A 27,581-nucleotide genomic window follows, 5' to 3' on the forward strand; every position below is an offset into this window, starting at 1 on the left:
ATATCAATGAAAATCACATTATGGTTTAACTATTATTCGGAATGATTTTGCGTTGAAAATAAACACTTTAAAATCAAAGTGGAAAAAAGGTTAATGTTTGGTGGTTTCGTATCTTAAAGCAACTTAAATTGAAGTAGGTTATCTTTGAAAAAAAGACGTTTCAACTTGAATTTATTTTTTCCCTCAGTGTAAGTACTGTCGCATCGCAAATCATGATTTACATGGGAAAGATTGTTTTTTTTTAGTTTTGAATTTTATAACTTTTTAATGGTTTATCAAAAAGGCTAGATTTTATCATTTTCGTATATAAAAAAAACCGACGCTAAAAATTAATACAAATAATTTTTAGTTGAAAAAATAAATAATTCGAGTTTATTGAAAAATTCTAATACGATGGTGTTAGTAGTTTGATAGTTTAATTAAAGGATCTATGAAACAAAAAAACATTATACATAATACAAAAAATTCGAAAAGTTTACCAAATTTTTTGAAAACCCTAAAAATTTCGTCAAAAAATTGAAAAAAAATGAAGAAAAAATTACATTTTATATTTTAAAGTTCAATATCATCAAAAACGGGGTTGTTTATCAAAAAAAATTTCTTTGGCCTTTTTTGTAGAGCGTTCAATTTTATATAAAAAAATCTAGCCCTTGGTATCAGTAAATTTTGTTTTTGTATTATTCGTGAACAAAAAACTACTTCCGGTTAATTGAACTTGCGAGTTGTCGAAACTCAGTTTATGTTTAAATTCGAAAAATAAAATAATAGAGCTTGTTTCGAAATTAGTTCCCCATAAAAATGTAAATGTATTTTAAAACAACATTTGTAAAGGTTAAATAAAAAACCTTTAATTTTCAATTACAAACAAACAGAACAATTGCAATTGATATGCTTATAGCTGCTTAATAAACTTCCTTCTAGCTGACCACATTTATATCGATTAATAAACAAAGCATTTAACTTCTAAACCACACTAATCATGATATTTTAGCATCATACAAAATTAACTACAAAAACACATAATTATTATTGCATAAATGCGCATTGTTTGCAAATTCCCAAAAATCATTTATAACTTTTTGTGAAATTCTATTTATTGGCAGGACGTGTTAAATTCTCATAACCATATCCATACGTCCTGTATGATATACTTGCATTCTTCACTAAATTAAATATAATTTATTATAAACATATCAGTTACGAATTATTATATTGGCAAGCGAAATAGCTAAAAACCAAAAACAAGGATTTAGTGAAGTATAATTAGAGCAGATAAAGTTTATATTCAATAAGTGAGATATGTGGTGCCTAAAATGCAATTAACATCATACTAGCACCAAATTATTTTGCGGTAACAATTTTATTTCGTGTATTCAGATTTATACGCAGTCATTTTTAATTTATTGCTTTACTTACATGTGTTTTATGTATATCTACTATCCTACTCGTATGTATAGATACATTTTAGAGGTAAAACCATTTGCCAGGGATTTACAAACACAAACTTATAGAATATTCATAGTTTAAATCCGTGAATCCATGGTGCGTATAAACAGGCTATAATGTGGGTCTAATCGCACCTGTTTTTGAACGATGGTAATTTATCGATTTCATTGCTTAGCTGGAATCATACCCTTGGGTGAAATTTAACCCGTTTTTATTTTTTAAATTGTTTTTACCTTTTTTTTCTCATTTTATTTATTTTGATGAGATGGAACATATGTTAATTCATGCAGGGACTATAAATAAAGTAAAGTTTTTTTTTACGTAAGCAATTCAAATAAAATTATTCAATCACGTTTTTTTCTTATTTTAACTCACCGAAGTGTTTAAAAATTAAATTAATTGGTAAACGAATTAAAAACAAAAAATATTGAAATGCGGATGTTTTGGAAAAATATATCATATTTACAAAACAGGTCTTTAATAAATAATTTAAAATGAACTGTGAAATCAATTCGAGAATACGATATGATTTATTAGATTAAAAAAATAAAGCAAAAAATTGTCTCATTTTAGATTTTGCTCAAACTTTGTAGGGATGTTCTCTAGGACTGTAAGAAAGCAAATTCATGATGATTTAATTTTAAGTTGCGTGGTTTCCCCGCTTAACGCATTCGGACTTTTGGAAAACGTCATTTTCATGTTACTATAGTTTTGCGTCTAGTGAAGATATCTTTTTTTTTTGAAAAGGCATTTTAAAGCTTAAGAATAGTAATTTTTGGAGAAATATTAAAAAATTACAATTACAAAAACAATTTTTGAAAAACTGGTAATTTTACTGATTTTTCATGGTTTTTGACTGGGTCCAGCACCTTTGCTATTTTATGTACGAGGCTTATACTTACCAAATATTAAATATATGTAGATATTTTTTTTTTAAGTTTCGTATGCTTCCATACTTGCAGTTTTGCTGCTGTTTTATACCGTCAATTTCATTATAATCTTTGAACAACAACAACATTTTGAAGGTGCTGCCACCAAGTGTTCATGGCTAGAGTTACAGTACTGTTTCACGGATGCCAATCCGATCATCAGACTCCTTTATTCCATTTGTGTGTGGTGCTTAGTCTAGTAATATTTGGTAATATAATATTTTTCAACAAAATAATCTTAAATCAACTCGATAACTGTACTCCTTAGCAAACATTTTAAGCTCAAAGTATTGAGTTGACCTTTTAATAATGCAGCCCTATACACAAGTTTTACAGATTCACCGACTTTCCCTGGATACCGAGATTTTACAAATTTTATGCTTAATTTTACTCGACTACAAGGAATGTATTGAAAACAAATTTTATTTAGTGTGCAGAGTTAATGAAGATCTTTCAGCTATTTATAACTGGTCTCTAGCAAACAAACTTACCTTGAACGCTGCTAAAACTCAAATACTGCCTATTTCTAAGAACTGCTTAGATATAACAATTATACCCCCAATATTCTTGTCTAATAACAGAATATCGTTTGCCGATATTGTCACTACCCTTGGGTTCAAGTTAAATCGTATTTTACCTGTAATCAGCATATTATCTATGTTGTTGGTAGAATTTATGGTGGCCTTCGTAAACTATGGCAATCTGCAGAGTTTACACCACAAGAAACAAGACTGAAACTTGTAAAAATACTTATTCTCCCTTTAATTTGTTATGCAGAAACTGTCTACTGTAAGCTTGACTCTGTGTCGCATAACAAACTCTAAGTCTCTTTTAACAATTCTGTTCTTTACATAAACAATGTTCGCCGCTTTGAACACATTACGCAATACAACTTACTTTTCTTGGGCTGCTCATTAACAAATTTTTTAAATGCAAGGAAATTAATAAGATAATTGTAATTAGTAAGATAATTTGCTGCAAATAAATTAACAATTCCATGTTTTATAAAAACTCAATTTCTAACTTTTATTTCAGAGCAACACCCTAAGAAAAATTTGTAAGGTGTGACACAGGTTTATTATTTTAAAAACTTGCCGTGTTATTGCAGTTTTCAAAAATGCGTACAAATTTCCAAAGTTGAAACTAGAACGAAAGATATTACAATTTGAATGCAAAAAAACAGGGATTTTCAGAGAAAAATAATATAATAAATTCATGCCATACTGCATGAATGTACTATACAGGGTGTCCCAAAAGTAATAGCCCAAATAAAATGCGCTGAAAACCCAACTTCAGGGGTCTCAGAACTTGGCAGCCCTCCGCAAAAAATGTATCGTTTGTCCCCGGTTTATAATTTCAATAACTTGGGTTGGTATTGCAGTTTTCAAAAAAGTAAGAGAAGTTAAAAATCTAAATTTCGTACGTCCAATTGCGAGTTTGCTCTCGAGATCAGTTTGATAGCTTCTAGCAAATCGTTTTAACAGGGATAGCCACTCTACGAGCTGACAGAAAAAAGAAATAACAATGCAGTTTTATAAATATTTATGGAACAAACAAAAAATGTTTCCACTACAACAGTTCATCTTTCTTTTATTACATGAAACCAAAACTTTAAGTTCAAATGACGTTAGGTACTTGAAGCCTTATATTCCTTCAATCAAAAAATTATTCTAAAAGTGAAAATTCAAGTGTCTTCATTTAATCTTTCATAAATCAGTTTTTGGTTTTGTATTTTGAAAAATACAAAAATCTGCTTTCTACTCTCATTCTACGAAAAATATATAGAAATAATTCTACTATTTGAATAAGATTAAACATTTTAAAGCCAATTGTTTATTTGTTTATTATTTATTTCAAGCTTTAAGCAGTTTAAAGCGTTACAAAAATCCATTTGGTGTAAAACCACCTTCACTAATATTATTATGTCTTTGCGTCCCGACTTTTTAGTCACAGTCATTAATCTATTTTTATTGTAAAACTTTACCGCCATCATCACTTCAATCATCATAAGATTTAATAAATTTTAATAGGCACCATGATAATAATTATCTGTTATTGTTTTATTTAACAACAAATTTTCACATTTTTATTGTTTAAAACTTATCTCTTCAACACACACATCAATTTCCAAAATGGATACTCTCTTCAAACCACTGTTTATTGTGAGTATTTTAATCTTTTTGCCAAGATATAATGCTTTCTCTGTGAATATCATTAAGCTCTTATCTACTCAGCATAAAATTAAATTACTACCAAGTTTAACCGCTAAAACGTTTTAATAAGACTTTCCTAACTTTCATAAACCAAAAATGGCAAAGTGTTTAATTTGAAACTCTGTTCATTACTATACAACTTCTAGTTATTAAATATTTTATGTTATAGGCATAGAGCATAGAAACAAAACATAGAAGAACCCTTTTTCCATTATCCTTTCTTTTGGATGATGATGATGCCTTGATGGGCCCTGGCTCGAGCATAGAAATACACACGAGTTCAAGTACCAAAGACACTAAAAAAAACAAAAACAAACTGTTTTTTTTTCTCATACGAGAACAACCTAAAGTGGTCAAAGTCATGTGTATCTTTTATAGCAATTAGCAGCTAAGAGTGTGTCTAGAGAGTGTATGCGTTCTCCATAAAGCTCAAGTGATATGCATGTAAAAGACAAACGATTCTTGGAACAACACACAGAACATAGAGGTGATATGCTTCCAACCAAATATAAAACAAGGCAATGGACACACGCCCGAAGGTATCCTGCAACATTCACTTGGCAACACATATAACAACTAAGGGTGAATGTGAAGCGCGTTGAAAGAGTGCAAGGAAAATGAAGAGAATAAAAACAAAACAAAAAATAAAAATATAAAAGAATTTCACACACAATGCCTTTTACATTGGGTTCATATTTCATGGCTATTTTGTATATAAATAATAATAAAGGACAATTTGCCACTATGAATTTCATGACTAACTAGCTTTGCAATATAAAATATGCAAGCGAATTTATGACACCTTCAGCCACATAGTCGAAAGGAAGTTTTTAACAACATTCTGTTCTGTACTGTTCTATGAAATGTGTTTTTTTTTGTTGTTTTTTATTTCTTTCCCGGAGAAAGTTTGTGAAAGTAATTATGAAAATTTACATTAAATTTAAATACAACGTTTTTGAATTGGTGTTTTATTTTTTTTTTTTTTTTTTTTGTGAAATCGCTTCGAGCCTTATTTCTATAAGGATTATGAGTTGGTACCTATAACGTATAGTTGAGCCGCAATTTTCTGAATTTTATTTATATAGCGTATAGGTGAAGGATATGTGAGCTTGAAGGGGATTTAAATTGAGTTTTAAATAAAGTTAAGTTGTTATTATGCATATTATACATGGAAAAGCACCTTTTTCATAGATGGAGACCATTAAAAGCTTTAAAACTTTATTCTTACATCTAGGTAGACAGAAAAACTAAAATCTCTATATGCATATTTTTACGCTATCCTTTTGTTCCAGGTTCCACTTTACCCTAATCATGTGTTCACACTATTTTGTACAGAACATAATACAAATTTACAATTTTTGTAAAATTGTTTTGAACTTTTTGCAGGCAAACTTTTTAAACAATGTATGCATTGAAATTTATGTATACAGTTGGTCTTGAAGGCTTTCGACTAAGAGGGCATCGACGGTGTTAAGAAATGTTAATTGTCCAATGCTTTTATAAGTATAGTTTGTACCATCCTCAATTTTTTTTTCATTCGATCGAGAATTGATTTAAATTTCAAAACTTTAATTTTTTGCACTTGAGAAATTCATCCATTTTTGAAAAATGGATAATGTATTAGAAGATTTATTGTTAAATATGACTGATCAAAAAAACTAATGGAATCCGTGCATTTGTGTTAGCAATGTGAAAAAACTTAAGATTATAAGTTAAAATAATTTATTAAATTAATAGTCTTTTTTTGCAATTTGGTACCAATAACTTCCTAGTAACTCTAGATTTGATAAAAACTATTAATATTCTGCAATCCCCTTTGGACGCGCATATTTTTAGAAAAGTTGGCCACCTACGTTCCTAGGTATGGATTTTTTTTATACCACAGGTGTTTAAAAATTTTCAAAAAATATTTTTTTTTACATTTTGCATCCAAAAACGAATTTCAATATTTTTTCAAAGAAAAAGTGCAACAGCTCATGGTTTTAGTGAATTATTGTAGAAAATTATAAAAAAAAGAGTGTGTGTACATGTACACGCGACTGAAGTTATACTTCTCATTCAGTATACAGGGTGTCCCACAGTCACCGCCCCAAATGAAAACCATGGATTCCTGAGGTCATTTTAAGTCGAAAAACTTAAGAGGTAATTTTCTCGTTTTCGTCCCGTTTTCAAATTACCACGGTTTTTATGATTTTTTCTCTTTTGTCCTTTAACTGGCCTTATCTTTGCCAAACTACGTTTGATTTGAAAGATTTTTTTTGCAACCAATCAAGAATTTATTACAGTTTTAGTTTGTCTCAAATCTTTTTTTTCTGCGGACAACCGTTTCTCCACAATTTTGCATCAAACACAACTTTTTTCGTTTTTTAAGTTGTTTTTTACACTTTCATATCATTTAAGTCAAAAAAACACGTTAATGGGTATTAATTTTTTGTGCTTTTTATTAAACCCCAGTTTATTTTCATAAAAAAAATAGGTTTTATTTCATAAAAAAGGCTACTGAAAGTAATTAAAAAAAAATACACAAACTGAGTGAATGAAAAAAAAAAATAATTTTTAAATAAAAAATTAATTTAAATGAATTAAAAACTTTTTCTGAGCAATTGTGGTTAAGAAAAGAACAAATAGATAAAGCTCAGAAAAAGTTTTAATTCATTTAAATTAATTTTGTATTGAAAAATTATTTTTTTTTTCATTCACTCAGTTTGTTTATTTTTTTTTAATTACTTTCAGTAGCCTTTTTTATGAAATAAAACCTATTTTTTTTATGAAAATAAACTGGGGTTTAATAAAAAGCACAAAAAATTAAGAAACATTAACGTGTTTTTTTGACTTAAATGATATGAAAGTGTAAAAAACAACTTAAAAAACGAAAAAAGTTGTGTTTGATGCAAAATTGTGGAGAAACGGTTGTCCGCAGAAAAAAAAGTTTTGAGACAAACTTAAACTGCAATAAATTCTTGATTGGTTGCAAAAAAAATCTTTCAAATCAAACGTAGTTTGGCAAAGATAAGGCCAGTTAAAGGACAAAAGAGAAAAAATCATAAAAACCGTGGTAATTTGAAAACGGGACGAAAACGAGAAAATTACCTCTTAAGTTTTTCGACTTAAAATGACCTCAGAAATCCATGGTTTTCATTTGGGGCGGTGACTGTGGGACACCCTGTATATAAATGAATTTCATTTGATATTTTTAATTTCTATTATTAAATTAATTAATCCACACTTCGTTTTTTACATTTTTATCAAGTGAACAATAAATTAATTCTTTCATCCTCCTTGCGTCCATGTAGTTTTCAATTTAATCTGTGAAATTTACTCATGTTGTGCGGTTCAGAACGTACGGTATATGCTTAACGAAAGTAAACAAATTGCGGATAAAATATGCTATATGGTAATTTTATGAGGATTGTGTGTGCTTCAGCACTAGTAGTAGCAATATGGAACTTGCAGGGTTGCTACAAAGCTGAAAAGTAAGCTGAGCTCAGCTCACAGCTCAGTTTAAATTTTGAGCTAGCTCACTTTTGAGCTATGTACCATAGCTCAGCTCATTTGAGCTAAGCCGAAAGTGAGCTGAGCTGATGGTTGAGCTGAGCTGTTGGGTGAGCTGAGCTGTCGGTGAGCTGAGCTGAGCTGTTGGGTGAGCTAAGGTAAAGTGAGCTGAGCTGAGCTGTGATGGGTGATAGGATACATTGCTTTTTATTTGGAAAGTATAATGAAATATGAAGATATTTTAAACTTTTATAAAACACCATAGCTTAAGATGTTTGGTTCTAGTTATTAATGGAATTATTTTAACACATAGATATTTTTATAAATAAGACAGATAATTTTTCGTGATCTTTTCTCTTGGTGTTTTTGATAGTAAATATATTTCTATTTTTTTAGTAAAATATTTCTATTTTTATCATAAAAAAAAAAATTCCGGTACAATCCGGTTTTTCGACTTTTTTCAAAATTCCGAGAAAATCGGTTTTGAAAGTTGGGGTAAATTTTTTTTTTCGAAAAATCCCCGAATCTTTAAACGCTCCTGGAAGCTAAACCGCTTTAGAGCAATTTTTGGGAGTGATGCCAAATGATAGCTTGTGTCATGGGCCTACGCTTTGCACATTATCAGATTTTTAAAAAATCGTCTTCCATGTTAAACCGCCACATCATGCCTATTTTATCAGAATCGTGCCTAATTTTTTTTTACTTTTAAGTTCTCCCGGTTTGAGAACGCGTGGACCTACAGGGATGAGAGTTGTACCCAAATGTAGGTTAGAGTCCCCGCTACCTTTTGGCATCAAAAAATTTTTGTTCATTTTTTTCAAAATTCCGAGATATAGGCGTTGGAACGCTTTGATCTAGAGGCAGGGGAGTGGTACCATATGAAAGCTTATATTCTCAGCTAGCCGATAGGGGTATAATCCGGTTTTTCGATTTTTTTCAAAATTCCGAGAAAATCGCCTTTGAAAGTTGGGGCAAAATTTTTTTTCAAAAAATCCCCGAATCTTTGAACGCTCCTAGAAGCTAAACCGCTTGAGAGCAATTTTTGGGAGTGATGCCAAATGATAGCTTGTGTCATGGGCCTACGCTTTGCACATAATCAGATTTTTAAAAAATCGTCTTCCATGTTAAACCGCCACATCATGCCTATTTTATCAGAATCGTGCCTAATTTTTTTTTTACTTTTAAGTTCTCCCGGTTTAAAAACGCGTGGACCTACAGGGATGAGAGTTGTACCCAAATGTAGGTTAGAGTCCCCGCTACCTTTTGGCATCAAAAAATTTTTTTTCATTTTTTTCAAAATTCCGAGATATAGGCGTTGGAAGTTGGGGCGCTCACTTTCAGCTCAGCTCACTTTCAGCTCAGCTCAAATGAGTTAAGCTATGGTACCTAGCTCAAATTTGAGCTGAGCTGTCAGCTGAGCTGAAATGTGAGCTTTTTGCAACCCTGGCAACTCACCACATGGAAATTACCACATGCAACTTGCCACATGCAACTTGCCACATGCAACTTGCCACATGTAACTTGCCACATGCAACTTGCCACACGCAACTTGCCACATGCAACTTGCCACACGCAACTTGCCGCATGCAACTTGCCACATACAACTTGCCACATGCAACTTGCCACATGAAACATGTAACTTGCAACGTGTTGTGTATTTTATGTTTGCCGTACTGCGGCGTACTGCATTTTTAAATACTAAAGTACTGCCTACTCTAAAGGTGAAACGACAGCCCTGCTACCCAGGGTGATCGCGTCATAATCCCTTTGACATTCTTGTCAAAAAGTAAATTTTCATACCCACCCTCCCATAAGAAGTATAACTTCAAAAAGAAATTTATAAAATTCATTCATTCGTGGTTGTGGTGAACGAGAACGTAAGATGATGAAATTTAACATACACTGAACGAAAAAAAGCTAATTTTTTCTAAACTGGTTGAGAAAGAAATTTTTTCTTTTTGGTTTTAGTGCAGTCATAAATTTAGCTATCAGTCATTTCAGGCTTATCCATTTTTTACCGGACACCCTGTATACATACCTATTATATAGTTTGGCGTTAATAAAAATATATAAAAACATACAGGGTGTCACAAAAGTAATGGATCAAGCGAAGTATGCTGATAGGGGATCTTAAGGGCTCTCAGAATTTGGTAACTTGTTCATCCCAAATCCTTACGGTTTTCGATTTAATGCAATTTTTGTGAAATTTCGAAAAATCCCTACTTTGCAACAGTATTTTGCTTCCTAATGGGAGCATTATCGATTTTTGTTTTTTACAATTCTTTTACTAAAACATTGACAAATACAACAATTAATTAATTAAAATATTTTTTATTCCATACGCCATTTTGCTGCAAATTAACTAACAGTTTCAAGTTTTATAAAAAATCAATTTTTAACTTTTATTTATGAGAGCAACACCAAAAAAAAATTTTTTTCTACGGTGTGAGAATGGTTTATTATTTTAAAAAGTTGCCCTGTTATTGTAGTTTTCAAAAATGTATAAAAGTTTCCAAAGTTGCAGTTAGATCGCAAATAATTACAATTTGAATTCAACATATCAAAGTCCATATCTGAAAAAATAAAAAAAAATTGTAAACACTATATACAATATATAAGCCTTTGAATCCGGATACCTAACAGTTTTATCTAGGAAGTTAATTTGGGATGCCTTCTACTTGAAAAATGCACCCCAAAAATTGTACGTAAAATGCAGTTTAGTAAAGAGCATTCATTGAATTCTCAAAACATTGAATATTTTTCGAGTACGAATAGAATACATTTTATACAATTTCATTACTTGGAAGTTTTTTAAATCTTTGCAAGAAAAATATCGTTTGTTTTTCTTTACCATAACCATTTAGTACTTGTACATAATTCTCTTTTATTTACCAATTTCGATAGTACCTATCATTTCTTGTTGGTAAAACAGAAATGTCATTCCTAAAATTGTATAATAGAATGAAATCGTAATTTTCAATGTCGTAGAATATAAATGTCAAAACAGTCAAATTTCCTCCTAATCTTAATCTACTTTTCTCCAAGAAAAAACTTTTGCATTACCAATGTCTTACAACATTGGAAATGAGTTTAACTAAGAGAAAAATAAATTCTAATTTCATAGAAATCAGTTAAAAGTCCTTAATAAATATTTTAAAAATTTCTCAGAACTAAAATCCTTTTCTAAAAAGACAAGAACAATACAAAAAAAATATAATATTCCCATACTTCTGATTTTATTTCAGCGATGGAATTAACTTCAATCTGAAAATATCTAAATCATCTCAAATATTTTAGAAAATAAAATAAAAAAACAAAACAAATATTCTAAACTCAAACATTCATATTTTATGTTCATCATCAATAAATACAAAAAAAACAACCTCTTTCTCTGTTTGAAAAGTGCTTAAACCTCAGGGCTTATAAAAGTACAAACACAGCGCCTTAAAATATTGCTTCGCTCTCTAAAATATCCAAAATGGAAAAAATAAACATCTTTTAGATCACCGACGGCAGCGATATACCATAAAGGGGCCCTCTGTCTGTTCTTTTTAGCTTAAAATTCTATTTCGCCAAACAAGACAACAAACACAAAAAAAAGTATATATAAAAAAAAAAAATCTCCGGGTATTAAACGCAACCCTCACAAGAAAAGTTCAAATCCGGTTCCGGTTACTTCATTTACATCTTCAATGTGTCAATAAATACATAAAAATATATTCATCCATCTCTCCAGCCCGAGGATGATGATTATACACAGAATTGACCTTTTCTAGGCTAAAACTTTTTTTTATACAGGGTGTCCCACAGTCACCGCCCCAAATGAAAACCATGGATTCCTGAGGTCATTTTAAGTCGAAAAACTTAAGAGTTAATTTTCTCGTTTTCGTCTCGTTTTCGAGTTACCACGGTTTTTATGATTTTTGCTCTCTTGACCTTTAACTAGCCTTATCTTTGCCAAACCACGTTTGATTTGAAATATTTTTTTTACAACCAATCAAGAATTTACTACAGTTTAAGTTTGTCCCAAAACTCTTTTTTCTGCGGACAACCGTTTCGCCACAATTTTGCATCAAACACAATTTTCTTCGTTTTTTAAGTTGTTTCTTACACTTTCATATCATTTTAGTCAAAAAAACACGTAAATGAGTATTAATTTTTTGGGCTTTTTATTAAAGCCCAGTTAATTTTCATAAAAAAATTAAGTTTTATTTCATAAAATAGGCTACTGAAAGTAATTTAAAAAAAAAAACAAACTGAGTGAATTAAAAAAAAAATAATTTTTAAATAAAAAAATAATTTAAATGAATTAAAACTTTTTCTGAGCTTTATCTATTTGTTCTTTTCTTAACCACAATAGCTCAGAAAAAGTCTTTAATTCATTTAAATTAATTTTTTATTTAAAAATTATTGTTTTTTTAATTCACTCAGTTTGTTTATTTTTTTTAAAATTACTTTCAGTAGCCTTTTTTATGAAATAAAACTTATTTTTTTTTATGAAAATAAACTGGGCTTTAATAAAAAGCACAAAAAATTAATACTCATTTACGTGTTTTTTTGACTAAAATGATATGAAAGTGTAAGAAACAACTTTAAAAACGAAGAAAATTGTGTTTGATGCAAAATTGTGGCGAAACGGTTGTCCGCAGAAAAAAGAGTTTTGGGACAAACTTAAACTGTAGTAAATTCTTGATTGGTTGTAAAAAAAATATTGCAAATCAAACGTAGTTTGGCAAAGATAAGGCCAGTTAAAGATCAAGAGAGCAAAAATCATAAAAACCGTGGTAACTCGAAAACGTGACGAAAACGAGAAAACTACCTCTTAAGTTTTTCGACATAAAATGACCTCAGGAATCCATGGTTTTCATTTGGGGCGGTGACTGTGGGACACCCTGTATATGTCGGTTGGTTGAGATTCAAAAATGTTGGCCTCTTTAGCGTCTGATTTGGGGATGTTTGTTAACAAATAGTTTCCACAGGCATCGGAACCAGAACCAGGGCCAAACAATTTGAGAGCTAATATGGAGAGCGTCAAAAATCCCAAACACACAAAACTAATTCCAAATCAAATGAATGTTAAATTGCGGTCTATGTATATGTAAAACTATAAAAGCTAACTTTTTCGAATCTCTTCAAAAAGCTTTGAAAATGGTAATATAAATATACACATACACAAACCAGTTCACAGGACGAAATATAGGTATGCATTTGATGGTATCGTCTGTACGACGTACGTACACACATATGATGTCGATTGACCCTTATCTTGGATCGGAAGCATGAGTAAAGGACTTAAACCACACATTGTTCTTAGTTAAGATAACAATCCCAAACGTGGAAATCCAATTATATCTGCAAAAAGGGTTTGGGGTTTTTCAATGTGCTTGTTTCTATCAAAATATATCGTTCCCAATTTCGTATTCACATTTCGCACCCTGATTTCACATTGAATTCGGTTTCGTTCGTTTCGGGCCCACAGACCACATTTGTAAATTAAATTGTACGAATATTTCAAGACAAGTAACTAGAATCCGGAGTAGGAGTCGTATGTAGCTCGAAGGATTTATTTGTAGGTTTCGTTTCGAGTAGGTGTACACCTTCATAACATTTTAATATGAAGTATGATATATTAAGAGGAAGAAATATCCTTCAACAGGATCCCAATCCTGAAACCTAACTTATCTCCTATGAACGCAAGTATAAAGGGAAGAATGGGAAACCTTATTTTATTTTCTGGTATTGAAAGCAAGTTGAAAAGAAGCCTCTCATACACACGAACTACCTACCAACACTGCATACAAATACATATATCTCTAGATACACATATTATGTTCTCAGTTGTTTTAACACATCATATTATATAGGTATTGACATTCTTATCCCATCATTCTGATGATTCCTCGGTTGGAATCCTGGCGCCCAGATTTCTTTCTTCTTTCAACCCTCACTCACATCGTCCCATCACCACCTGCCCTGTCCTCTGAGAGCTGAACTGAATTCCCTGTGCTGCTAGTCTTTCAATCGATACATTATGATGTGCTCTCTGCGATGTTTTCACAGACAAATTATTATTTTTTTCTGATTTTGTATTATTTTTTCTGGGATGCCAACGCCAAGCCAATGCCGATATCGACACACCTTAATGTCAAAATTCCTAAATAGAATTTCGAGTTGACTGCAGAATATGATGTGAGTGAAGTCCCTTCACCATAGGAATTATTTATGTCAGTGTTTGCGTATGGAACGTGTTATTAAAAAAAAAAAAAAGTAAATAAAATCATGCCGCAAAATCAAACGTAATGTTTCCAATATATAGAGTATAGAGAGTTCTCCGTGCAGGGCCGGTTCTCGCACGTAGGAGGTTATTGGCTGGAGGGCATAAAATATAGTGGGTCAGTTTGAAAGCAATTTGGATCAGCAAACTTTGCAATTTTTGTGAATGTTAGGGGAGACCAGGGATAATGGTAACAAGTTTTACTTATTATATGTAGGTATATGTCTTCTCTTAGTACTAATACCAAGACGTTTTTTCCATAATTGACTAAACACCGTTTTATATGATCTTTGACACAAAACCAAGTATACCATTTGATTGTACCTATAAAAAAAATTTTGAAAAAAATTTTCGAAAGTTTTTTAAAAAAAGTTTGGAAACCAGATGATGAAATGTTAATTCCGAAACTCGTTGTCATATTTTTAAATATAAGTTGTGTAAAAAAGACTGAGTTATATTAAAATAACCATTTAAATATTTAATTTATTGTATTTCATTTTATTTATTTATTTCATTTTTTTTTTACTATAGAAATTTTCTAAATTTTGAAGAAATAATTAATTTCCACATAAAAACGAAATTTCAAAATTTTTCACCAATCCGTTTTCAAAAAATTGATTTTTCAAAAAAAATATTAAAATATTTAAAAAAAAAAAATTTTACTACTACCCTAAACTAAACGCTTTCGTTAAAATCGGGTTAATCTTGTAAGATATTCAGAAACAAAAACTTTCTATGGCAGGTACTGTTAGTAACGGTATTTCGAAAATTGGCTCTTACGTGTAATACTACACACAAAAATTTTAATCAAAATTTTTAATTAAAATTTTTAGACCTGTTTTTAAAAAACTTTAATTTTCTATTTCCGTTATATGGCAGGGATACCGTTAGTTTTGGTCATAAATAAAAAAAAAAGTCATGTGTGCAATTCACACGTGGTAGAAGTAAAACCTTAAAAAAAAAATCTACCTATTTTTTGTACTGTCTCCTTTAAATACATGTTTTTTATTTGACAACCTATATTAATTTTATATCATCTGAAAGCTTATTGTTTCAGCTCAAAATATTTATATCGTCCATGTCTATACAACATCTACAAAAAGAGCTTATTTTTTCAAACCAAATCACTTTTCATCAAAAAAGCAAAAAAAAAAATCAATCTTTTTTCTCTTTTAACACCTTCTTCTTCTTCTTCCTTTTTCTCGGCGCTGTTATGATCTCGATTTCGAGGGGATCATAACCTTCCCACGTTACTGCTTCACACTAGTGATCCGCCTGTGGGGTTCGCCGGGTTGACCTCAGAAATCGGCGGCAAGCCTCCCGGTTTTGTATTGTTCCGTTTCTGAGGCCAACTGAATGCTGGTGTTTTTGCATTTGCTTGTACCAGGAGTTTTTAGGCCTACCTTTCTTTTTATTTCTTATTTTTTCTCTTTTAACACCATTAAATATATTTTTTAAATGACAACCTATAGTAAATTTTATATCATCTGAAAGGTTATTTCACATTTTATATGACGTATATGAATCATATTTCTACCATGCCTAGAAAAAAAATAAGAATTTTTTGAAGCCAACTATGTCGAAATTTCAAGCTGAGATTACGGTACTTCCCACACTGGTCATCGTCAACAGATCTCCACAGGTGTTTTGAGGTATTTTTCAAGTTTTTCAATTTAAGATTGTGTAACTTGTAGAGCATGTACAGTTAATTGTGATATATCAAATGAAAGGTTATGTTATCAGCATGAGTATTAAATTTAAATCAAATTATTATGTGCACTTGATCAAAAGATATAATATATATATATATATGTGTAGGAAAAGAACATCTTTTTACCGTTATCTCAGAATTTTGTATATGAAATTTATTGAAATTTTGTACATTTATAGTTTATTTAATTACCTATCTACAGTACAAATTTCATTTATCTATCTATTTAAACAAAAAAGTTATAACAAGTTGAATGTTCGTGTCACGTTTTCGTTTCATCTTGTTTCAAATCACTACGATACTAAAGAAGTTTTCACTTCAAAAATTCAATTTCCCCCCTAGAGAATCTGCCAAAATTGCTAACTGCAAGGTTTCTTCACTCGTTTTGGCTGTAGCTCGAAGTACAGACAGACAGCCGAACCCACTTGTTTGGCATTCTCCATCTATTTAATTTAGCCCAAAAAAAAATATTCTGCTTAGCTTGATCAGTCTTTCATAAAACTAGCAGAGTAGCAGGTGTTATATGTACAATTTTTTTCTAAAAAAATTGATACAAACAATCTTAAAAAAGATGAAAAAAACGTATAAAAAAGAAAAAAAAAAGCTGTTTTTTCCCCCCGATAACTCCCGAATGACTGACGTGAATGTTTTCTTATTAGGGGTTAGTCTTCTTGATTCTTGAGCCAATTATCCCCGGTTACTATAATGTGAAAAAAAAACTCTTTAGAAATTTTATACGGCTAAGTTTCCAACTCGGCAAGAAGTGTTTAACTATTTATTTAAATGTAGATTTAATTCCGACTTCTTACAAGAATTTTGTAAATATTGAACTAAGGCGCCATGATTGTTTCGAGTCGGCAATGAGTTCATGTAATTTTTTTTTTTTTTGTTTTTTTTTTTTCAATGTAAAAATAAAAGCTCCTTTCACTTTTACTCATGACGAGGCTTCAATAGGTTTTCATAGACCAAAAAAAATAAAAAAAAAAAAACAGAAAGATACATACATTTATAAATATGGGAAATGTAAATATAATTTAAGTTATTCTCCATCAATAAATAAATATGACAGAAGTTACATAAAAATCGAACGCAAATTATGGAGAAATAATTTTATTTTGGCTTTGTTTGTTTTTTATTTGCAATTCCGTCCCGATATGTTTGTTTACTTTCTGATTGATGTCAGTTTTAATTAACTGCCATTTTCCAAATGTTTTCTTTTTTTTTTGTATAATTTAATGGAATTTAAAGAAAATCCCTAAAGGTGAATGTGCTAGGCGTTTCGTGTGGATTATTTCTTTTTTCTTCAATTTACAGTGAAGTTGATTTAAAAAAAAGTTTTCGAGTGGCAGTTTTATTTATCATTTAGGATTTGGGGAAAAACACTTAATGAAAGCATTTTCCCCTCGCTATAAAAGACTTATAATTTATTAATGAATAGTTTATTCCCAAATAGCCCTTAAATCATACTTCGTTTTTTGAGTTGAAAATAAAGGTTAAGCCAACAGTCCTATTATACCTAACAGAAAAAGTGCTTCCAACCATTTATTTATTCTTTCATATTTTTAATTACTATTGTAAGTTTTTTTTTTTATTTTCGCAGGTATTCAACCGTTTTCTGATATTTTGTTTTTCTTTTCATATTTTGTGAACATTTATTTTAATATACTGGATTGAAATCACTCGAAGTGAGATAAATAATCATTGGAAAAAAATTGTGAATAAACATATTAATTATGAATTTATTCAAATGAATGAACTTGTTTGATTGTTTTCAAATCATTACAAAGCAGTTAGGTAAGGAATAATGAAATAGTTCAAAACCGTTAACAGTTGTTTAGCAATTCACATATTAAAAGATTTGTCGGCATAATGACTAAGGCTTTTTGAATGAACATCACATAAACAATTTAGCTATCTGAAATATGTTTTTAATGCATACTTTTTAGAGCGTGATTTTGGAGTAATCTGGTTTTAGTTTTAAAACTTTTTTTTTAGACTTAAAAGTTATATAAAATTTATATTTTTATAATAAGGATTTTGTATGCCTTTTGTATATTAAAGAAAAATAATAAGAATTGGGTCATGACTTTTTCCTCTAGAGGGCAACGTCTAACAGCATGTTACCATCGAAGGAATAAGACGCTTCTAAAAATGTCTTATTTTTAATATTTGGATAAGTAGTTCAGGAGTTATGATGGAACAGATGAACAAATATATATACAAAGTGAACATGAGAGCGAGTAGAATTAAACTGAATTTCAAAATTATATTTCGAAATTTCATATTTGTAGGTACCTTAATTTTTATTTTAAAAAAGCAAGTTAATAAAATACAACAATTTTGAAATAAAATTATGAAAATAAAAAAAAAAATAAAAAAAGAAAATATTTACAATAAATATAGGGAGGAAGCAATTTAAAAATTTAATTTAATAGTTTTGTTCAATACATACGAAATTTGCAATGTTTGAAATATTATATGGCCAGAAATAAAAATAAAAATAAATATTAAAGAAAAAATGAAATAAAAATTAAAGCATAGCAACAAAATTGATATTGAATATTTGAAACTAAATTCAAATGAAATATTTATTCGCAAAGTTTGTGGAATGTGTTGAATTCCGAATGCACTTTGACATTTCAAGGAATTTATATTATTAGTCGCACAGTAAAAAACTAAAATGTGAAATTTTGTAATTCAATTGACTTGATTACTTCCTCGAATTGTTAAACCGATATAAGAATATTGAATTTGCTCTAGAAATTCCTAAATTCCATGTCAAAAGTATTAATATCGTATGTTTTATATTAATTTTGTTTTAATTAACTTTTTATTGTGTGAAATATTTCAGTTAATATTCTCTTGTTTCAATAATACCCTGTTGGGCAATATTTTGTGCAATGGAATGTCACACCAGAGGTATTTTTTTTTTTTAATAGATTATAAAATTGTAAGTCCTGGTCAAGAAAAAATAAAATATCTACTCGCAAGAATATTAAACAATGTTAACAAACCTTAAACTAACTCAAGTTCTGGTTTTTTGTTTGCCAAGAAATATTTCATCATGTCAAAGCTGTTTTCAATATGTCAAAGCTGTTTTGAAAATAGTTCCAAAAATTAAAAAAATTAAGCTACAATGCCAACAATGAGTGACACTCACAGGTACCTTCTCAAGCAAGAGACTTGTTCACACTACCAAGCTCACGCAGACATTTGACCAAATTAGGCCCAGACCAATAATTTCTCAAAACCAAAACGATCAATGATCATAGTTTTTGTATTTCATGGCCAGAACCAAACTCAAGATCAGAAAAGCTATGTTATCAAAACGGGGCAAATCAGTTTGCTCTGATAAGACTGAGTACGTACATAGTTGCTCACAGAGAAATCTTATAACTGAATTATGGATTTACCATTTTCTTTGGGAAAATTGACATTTTCCGTTTTTTAACTAATAGGCTACCAAGACAAAAAATCCGTTTTAAGTCACAAACAAATACCGAAATTGTTCTTTGGTAAATCATTATATGGTAGAAACCAATACTATATAATATATACAATTTGTTCGTGCAATAAAGCGGATTTTATAACCAATTTTTCAGCTTTGAAAACCCTGTGCTAACTGCTTCTAACTCGAAAAATCTATAAGTTTTCAGGTTTTTTTCAGTTTCCAACTACTTATGTATAACTTCAAAAAGTGGATCTTAGGAAAAACAAAATTTGAACCGGATATCAAAGACAAATTTTGGAACTATTTCAGGTGTAGGTATAGGTCCAAAAAATCTAGAAAACTTATTGAATTCAAAAGTTGGAAACTTGTTCACACTGTGATGTTCTATGACATGATTATTTATCATAGAACATCACAGTGTTGCCATAATTTTCTATTTTCAAAACTTTTGTTAATTAGGTAGTAAGATATCGAAATTTAACGTTTATCAACTATCAATTAATTGATAGTTGTTAATCTATTATTTTCACAAAGCACTTTCGTTTTGTTAATTTTGCAATTAACAGTCGAGAGATCGCTAAATGTACCTACTGTTTTATTAAAAAAGAATATCCCATCTTTTTAGCAGAAATCTAATATTTTCATCTGATCTAATGCATTAAAAATGAGAAAAAAAAGCATCATGCAGGCCTTACCTACAAGAAACTAATAAATTTAAAGTATTATAGAGGAAACAATTTTTTGCTATATCAAAGTCTAACATTTACTTAAATTAACTAGAAAAACCAATTTGCAAGAAATTAGATCACAATTAATCTAGTCATAAGGAAGTTATTATTAATTTACCCAAGTAAAGAAGGTAAACCGATTTCTCATTAAAACACAATTTTTAAAAGAAATAAGACGTTTTTCTAATTTTTTGTACTCAAGCTTGATTTTTTTGGAAAAATATACCTAGGACATGTAAGATAGCTGACCTATTAAATCAAATAAAGTTCCAAAAAGTATAAAACTTCATAACTAAAAACTTACACTCCATTCACCTGTGTGCATATATATATATCTTTCAATTCAATTATGAAACTCAAATACTTCTTTTTTTATTCATTTTTCCAAGTAAACCCAACCCCTGAGGCACTTTAAAAACTATGAAACACAATCTCGTTGAAGCTAGGTATATTTTCTGTCATATAAAAGTACAAAAACTGAATCATCTTAAATGCTTTACGATTCCTATACTCAAATTCGAATGTATCCAAGCGTATTGAATTGGATGGGGGAGGTAGGTACCTAAACCTATACTATATGGCAACTTTTTTAGTTTTTTTCAAAAAACCAGGAGGTGGAATTTAATATTTGCTCTATACATCAGCATCAGTACACAAAAAAATAAAAGTTTAAATCCTTCGAATGTGTATATATGTATGTATCTGTGTATCATTGTATGTGTATGTGTGTATGGTACAGAACGAACAGGCCTCAATTGCTTCATTCAACTTTTATAAAAGAAGCTTAAGAAAAATAAAGAGGTTCACGGTTCGCCGTACAAGTTCGCCACGCAATATAATTTCGCAAGAGTTGAATTGCAAGGTAAGCTAAATTAAGTATAATGAAAATTGTGAGGTAGGGTAGGTTAGCTAGCTGCTATATAATACGCTACAAGAAATTGTTGTTTGACAGTTTTCATCACTTTAAGCGGCTAAAATTTTATATTTTTCTTCGTGCGAAGAATTCCCTTGCCAGGGTGGTCTCTCCTTTCCTCTCTTTAATACATAAACAAACATATATGTGTGTTTGCGGTATACTCATTCTAATAATTATTTTAAAAGCTAAAATCTTGGAACCACATAACTCTGCTACATTAAAGATGAGGACTGGGAACTGGGGGAAGACTATACAAATATCCTTGGTCTCTCTACGGGGCTCCAAGTCCTTTTATTTTTTAATTAAAACGCGTTAAGGTTTGACTTCTTTTTTTTCCTCTCAAAGCATAACACAAATATACTACTACTCTATATATGAGGCTTAACTTAGCTTGACTTACAAAATTGTGCCACAATAACTTACTGTTAAGTTGCAATAGAAGAACCAACAAACCAATGTCAACCCAACATGACCTTAATATACTAAAGTGCTCAAGTACTTAAACGCAGGTTAAACTCTCACAGAAAATAAAAAAAAAATGCAAGAAGAAAAAAAAATCAGGGAAAAAAATGAGAAATAAAAATCTCAAGGATAAATTTACGTGTGTTTCAGATATAATGAGCACGAGACATGGTGTTATCTTTTTTTTTGCCATAAGATGTATCTGTGAAAGATCAATTGCATGGATAAGCTACTTCCGCTGTGTATCATCGTCCTTGTCGTTGTCGTCCTTTCATTCTCATGTTTTATTCGACACGGATATTATTTGTGTACAAGAACTTTTGATAAAATGACAAGGGATTTTGCTCTTAGCAAGAAATATATATGTAAGGACATTCCCTAAGTATAGAGGTAATAGGTAGAGTATCTATATAAATGAGTACCTACATAATCTAATACGAACGAAGAAGAACCAGCAAGATAATACATAATCATTTGTCAACGTTCTATTAATAAAAGTTTGCCACCTCAGTAACGTCACACGCAAGTGATAGCAATACATCAATCAAATTGGAAAAGCAAGAAACTTATTTTGACATTAATTTATTCAAAAGGTTCCTACTCCTGCACAAGGCTATTTGAGTCGTAGGAATCGTGATGGCGTTCGATGTATGAGTATACCTATGTTTTCTATTGAAACTCTTGTGATGTGTATCCAACTATAGACCGAACACCACTCCAGAATTGCATTGACACAATTTTGTATCTTTTGAATATAGTTTGTGCCTGCCATTCGACTAGAGAATTTCACGCACCATCTCACAACGAAATTACTGTTTATAATTAGCAGTGATTCCTATGTAGTACGATTGTTAACGAGCACGATGATGATCCATCAGCTGCTGCAGCAACAGACCAAACCAAGCAAGGAATTCGTTTAATAATTTTCTAAAGGATTTATCAAATTCACGAATGATGGAATCATTAGTGCATATGTGTGCTGTGATTCCAATTAGGGTTATCTACCATATTGGCATAGCAGAGAGATTGACATATTATACATAAGTACTCGTACTCACCAATTTCCAACTGGTCGACAAACCAGAAGTTGCTGCTATTTTAATATCCACATTGTGCAATGCAATTTATTGATAGTCCAATATAATTAATCCAGTAAAGATGATTTAATGAAAATTATTATTATATTGCAACTGGGTTATGGATGACCTCGTTTTTCACTCGCTCGCAATTACCGGTGAAAACACAAATAATAATTATTCAAATTAATGTAAAGATTATCCTCTTCCGCCAACACGTTACCGTTACGAATTCCCATAAACAATTTTTACGTAATTTTTGAAAAAAAAAACTGATTTCAAAACTTCCACTAATTCAATTAAATTTATTTTTTTTTTTTGTTTGATTTTATTTGAAATGAAATAGCGACGGCAGATGAAGTGAAAAGGGAAAGTTGGAGTAGGTCTGGTAGTGAAAAACTTTCATTTGGGGTAGAAAACGCATATTTTTCGAAAACGACACACGCAATTTATTTATTTCTTTTTTTTTTTGAAAAAAACTTAATCCACAAAAATTATTTCGCGTACTTATAGTACACAGAGAGAAATGCAGAGAGAAAACAAATTATCATTAATCACAATTTATTGCTAAAACTGTATCTGTATCCATTACCAGAGTAGCAGAAGCAGCTCCCGCTTAATGGTGCTGTTGACTTTTTGTTGTTATTATTTTGCTCTCATGGAATCGTTATAAACATTATTTTCAATTTGAAAATTTATTTGTTATGTATTTTTTTTTTTGGTTTTGGAAGAAGTCAGTATGTCTTATACCGACACATTGCACTTTTGACAGTGAGTGAATGAAAATATATAGAAAAACGAATTCCCACTCACTATGCGCTCACTGAGATATAATAATTTTATTTTTTATTTATACACGAAAAAAATTGCTGGCGCCCCCGATGCATCCGATAGAACGAACCGACCAAATCAACCCTCGAATCTAAACTAAAAAGTACTAAGTGCGGCTGGTATCCGTATCTTTTGTATCAGACATCGTCGTTCTCAACATTTTTCTCGCCCAGATAGAAATGTCTTTTGATGTGAATGTGATGTTGTTGGTGAAATTGTGTTGTCGGATTTGGCTTGGTGGTGATGCGCTGGTGGTGTGGACGGTCGGCGGGGTGGTTGGTTGGTTGGGTGCTTTGGTGGATGGACGCACGACGACGACGAGGGCAAGGCAGATGGGCACAACTGAACAGTACTGTGTGACATGACAGTATTCTCGCCGGAAGCTGAGTGAATTACCGCTGCAGCGCGCATGTTAACTGTGACTATGAGGCTGCTTGTTTTGCTCTCTTCAACCAAAAATGTTGACAGCGACAAAATGTTGCTTACATTTGGAATTCGATTATTTTGTTCCTTGTTGGTTTTTATTTCAGTTTTTTTTTTTATTATTTGGTTGTGGTTTTAAGAGATGCGTGAATTCGCAAGAACTTAATTTTATTTCAATTTCAATATACAAGTCCAGAGAGATTATGTAGAAGAGAAAAGATACTAAATCTGCGTTTGGGAAAGACATTTACGTGACAACCAATAATTTCAGTAGAAAATTATAGGAACTCCTACATACCAATTGCTTTGATATTCGAATTCTATAAGAACGCCTGAGACGATTTTAGTGAAAAATATTTAAATGTCTTCAAATTCTCCCATTTCTATACAAGACCAAAAAACAGGCTACTGAATGTTTTCGTATCCTAATCATTTCCCGCAGCAAATTCCAAACAGTGTTCAATAGGATTCTTATCTAGGTTCATCGAACACTTAAAAAATTCCAATCTTTAGAGCCATTTTTTAAAATGTTTTTTGAAATTTTCTAACATTTTTCAACACAAAAGTTGGTATGCCCTTTTTCCGAAAATATTAAACAAAATAAACAAAAATTAAATAAAAAAATTCACTAATTAATTCAAAACTAATGGGTTTTTTTTTTTTTTATTTAAATATTAAGGTTACAAGAACTTTAACGCTTATTATGTGGTCGAGAAATTCAGAAATAAAAAAAAACTATTCTTTGGCAGATACCGTTTATACATAATGATTTAAAAAGTATTCTTTTTATCAAGAAAAGTATTACCTTATTTGCAAAATTAAAAGCTAAATGACCAGACCTGCGATCTCAAAATTTTTGAACCTAGTCTAAATCGTTAATCCAACTTTTATAAAAAATTTAGAAATTTTAGGACGCTAAAATTTCGAGATAGATAAAACAACTTGCTACATGCCGATTTAACGAATTTTTATTAAATCTCAATACAATGAAACAATTCTTTAACCACATTAAAATTAAATACGATATAGAAACATCTATCACATTAAAATACTAAAGCAAACAACAAAAAGACTCATGAAACGGAAAGTAAGACTAAAATTTTTACTTTCTTACTTAACTTTTATATCAAATTTAACAGATTTAGGCCCAATTTATTAACATTCTATTAAATTTTAAGTCTCCATTAAAAACGGGAAATATTAAAATTATTTTGTGATTTGACAGAATTATTTTTTTTAATGGGGTCTTTAAATATAATGGAGAGTGAATAAATTGGGCCTTAGTAAAATACCCCTGATGAAGACGAGAAATTACGACGAAGCGTAGGGAAAAAGTATAGAACAAACATTTTAATTTGCATATAGAAGGAAGAGACCAAAAATCCTGATTCAACATAAACATCAATTGCTACCGTTTGTCCACCCTGGGTTCTTTACACATACCAAAAATCATTGTTTTTCCGCCCTTCGTTTATGAGATATTCAAAAAAAATAAAATTATTATAGATACAAAAAAGTTACGCATACGCCACAGTGACTTTCTTAGTCTCCTCTAATTTAATCATTCACTGAATAGTAAAACCAACTGACTTTTTTGGTCATTCATTAACTGTTTAAAATTACACAATTATAATTATTGTAGAGTCAAAATTTTAACTTTGAGGTATACAGATACACAGGGCATAATTTGCCTTATCATAAAAATTAAAAACAAAACAAATAGGCTTGGATGATGTCATTTCCATTTGCAATCTAGAGTTGTACCGTCGTGGTCCTAAGAAAACGTCAACTTCTTTTCCAGGGAATTACAATTGCAATACCTCAAAATTGTTATATGGGCTGTATCCGTTGCAAGCGAAATAATGCAAGTAAGAATATACATATAAAGTAGATATAGCGTAGGAATAAAAACATGACATACATAAGTGCTAAGGTTGGCAAAGGTTCTTGCTTTACTTGGAACCGTTTAATACAAGTCGATGCACGCGACGTGTCAAGTGTATTCATTATATTCATTATATTATTTAACAATTAAAAATCTCTAAGAATTCAATAAATTTACAAATTGGTACTGAAAGGAAAAAAAAAAACATATTTTTAAACGGCGGTAAAAACCAATAAACATTTTTCTTTCGAAATTTTCATTTAATATAAAATTAATTATTAATTTCATAAGAAATTTTAAATTATTTATGGATTTTCTTTTTAATTTTTTTTTTGTTAATTTTGAGTGACATTAATACAATAAGGGCACAAAAATGCATTTTAATCATACGCCAACAAAACTTTAAAGAGAAAATGTAAATTAAACGACTGGATTCGTTTTAATTTCGAAATTTCATTTCATTAAAATTTTAATTTTCGCCAAAACCTCACACCCAGAACAGAGCATAATATATATCGTTTTCCAAAAATACACAAATACATCTCATTGACATCAACTCAACTCAATATCAGGCATCATGTGTGTGCCTTTGCCTTGCCGTTGCTGTTGCCTGTTCGTTCTGAGTAAATAATGTTATGTGTTTGTTGAAGTGTAAACGTATCAGCCTCAGCTCAGCAGCGTTCAGCCTTCAGCCAGAGGCAACATTATTTATATATGCAATTATTTTAATAAATTCTTTTCACGGAATGTAGTGCAAGTTATTCGCTCTCAGTAAATTTAGGTCTCGCAAAATATGTTCTCCTTTTTTCTGAATTAGTGTAGAGAATATTTTACCAGCACCTACTATAAGAACTAAGAGTTTCGTTGAGTTTTTAGGGTGTCGTCCTCGTCTTTGGACTGGACTAATAGCATGCGTATGTGAGCTCTGTGCACCCACATTGCTTCTCTCTTTGGACTCAAATGTTTTCCAACAGCAAAATCCCCAACGAAAACTTAGGAATAAACAACAACAAAAAATAGAAGGTTGGAGGTGCCACTATATATAGCTGGGTTTGCTACACAGTTTGTCTTTTTACCTTCCTCAATCTTTGGAAATTGTTTCTGTCTCACTGTTAATGTTTTTAACACACTACACACTCCAAGACCTTGTGGTAGGACACTGTGTAAATATAAGGAGCAAAGGAGCTGCTAACTAAAGGTGGAACTGGAACTTATGCCTAAGTATTTTCTTTTCCGTCGGTCGATGGCGGGCGGTGGCAATGGGTAAAGAAAGTAGGAAGGACAGACATAAGGGTATGATACTTCTAAGGGTAGGTTGAGGTTGTTTGGTACACAACTTGCACAAAAAAATGAAGAAGAAGAAAAAAAATACTTATAAGGGTGAAAAGTGTAAGTGAATTTTAATTGAAACGAGTGGATGATGATATTTATTTCTGGTTTCATGACACAGGTTCATAAAAATAAACAGATTTTTTTATGAGATGTGTTAAAGGATTTGGGGGCGGTTTGGTTCGGTTCGGTTTTTGGTTGCCTGATGTGCTGATACTGGTGCTGGATGGTGTGTTGCGAACATGAAAACATTTTCCTGTTGTGCGGAAATTATTTTAAGATAAAATACATACTCACATTATGATAAACAGAAATTATTCTGTCGTTTGTGTTAATCACAAAAGCTTGATTAATTCAAATTATCAACTTGAAATGGCTTCAGAAGTTAAGTATATGAATTTTGTGGATATAAATC

General features: G+C 30.6%; 1 protein-coding gene across 6 annotated transcripts in view; it reads right to left on the reverse strand.

The window, feature by feature from the left end:
* LOC129917120 (hemicentin-1) overlaps positions 1–23,635 on the reverse strand; it is a 128,675-nt gene extending 105,040 nt beyond the window's left edge. For 4 of the 6 annotated variants that reach the window (XM_055997470.1, XM_055997474.1, XM_055997473.1 and 1 more), the window contains exon 1: positions 22,681–23,635. The gene's annotated coding sequence lies outside the window, so the exon portion shown is untranslated. The remainder of the gene's footprint in view (positions 1–22,680) is intronic. The other 2 variants (XM_055997475.1, XM_055997476.1) reach the window with 1 other exon arrangement.
* Positions 23,636–27,581: the final 3,946 nt, after the last annotated feature.

This window comes from Episyrphus balteatus, chromosome 3 (genome assembly GCF_945859705.1).
Source record: "Episyrphus balteatus chromosome 3, idEpiBalt1.1, whole genome shotgun sequence".
Classification (NCBI taxonomy): Eukaryota; Metazoa; Arthropoda; class Insecta; order Diptera; family Syrphidae; genus Episyrphus; species Episyrphus balteatus.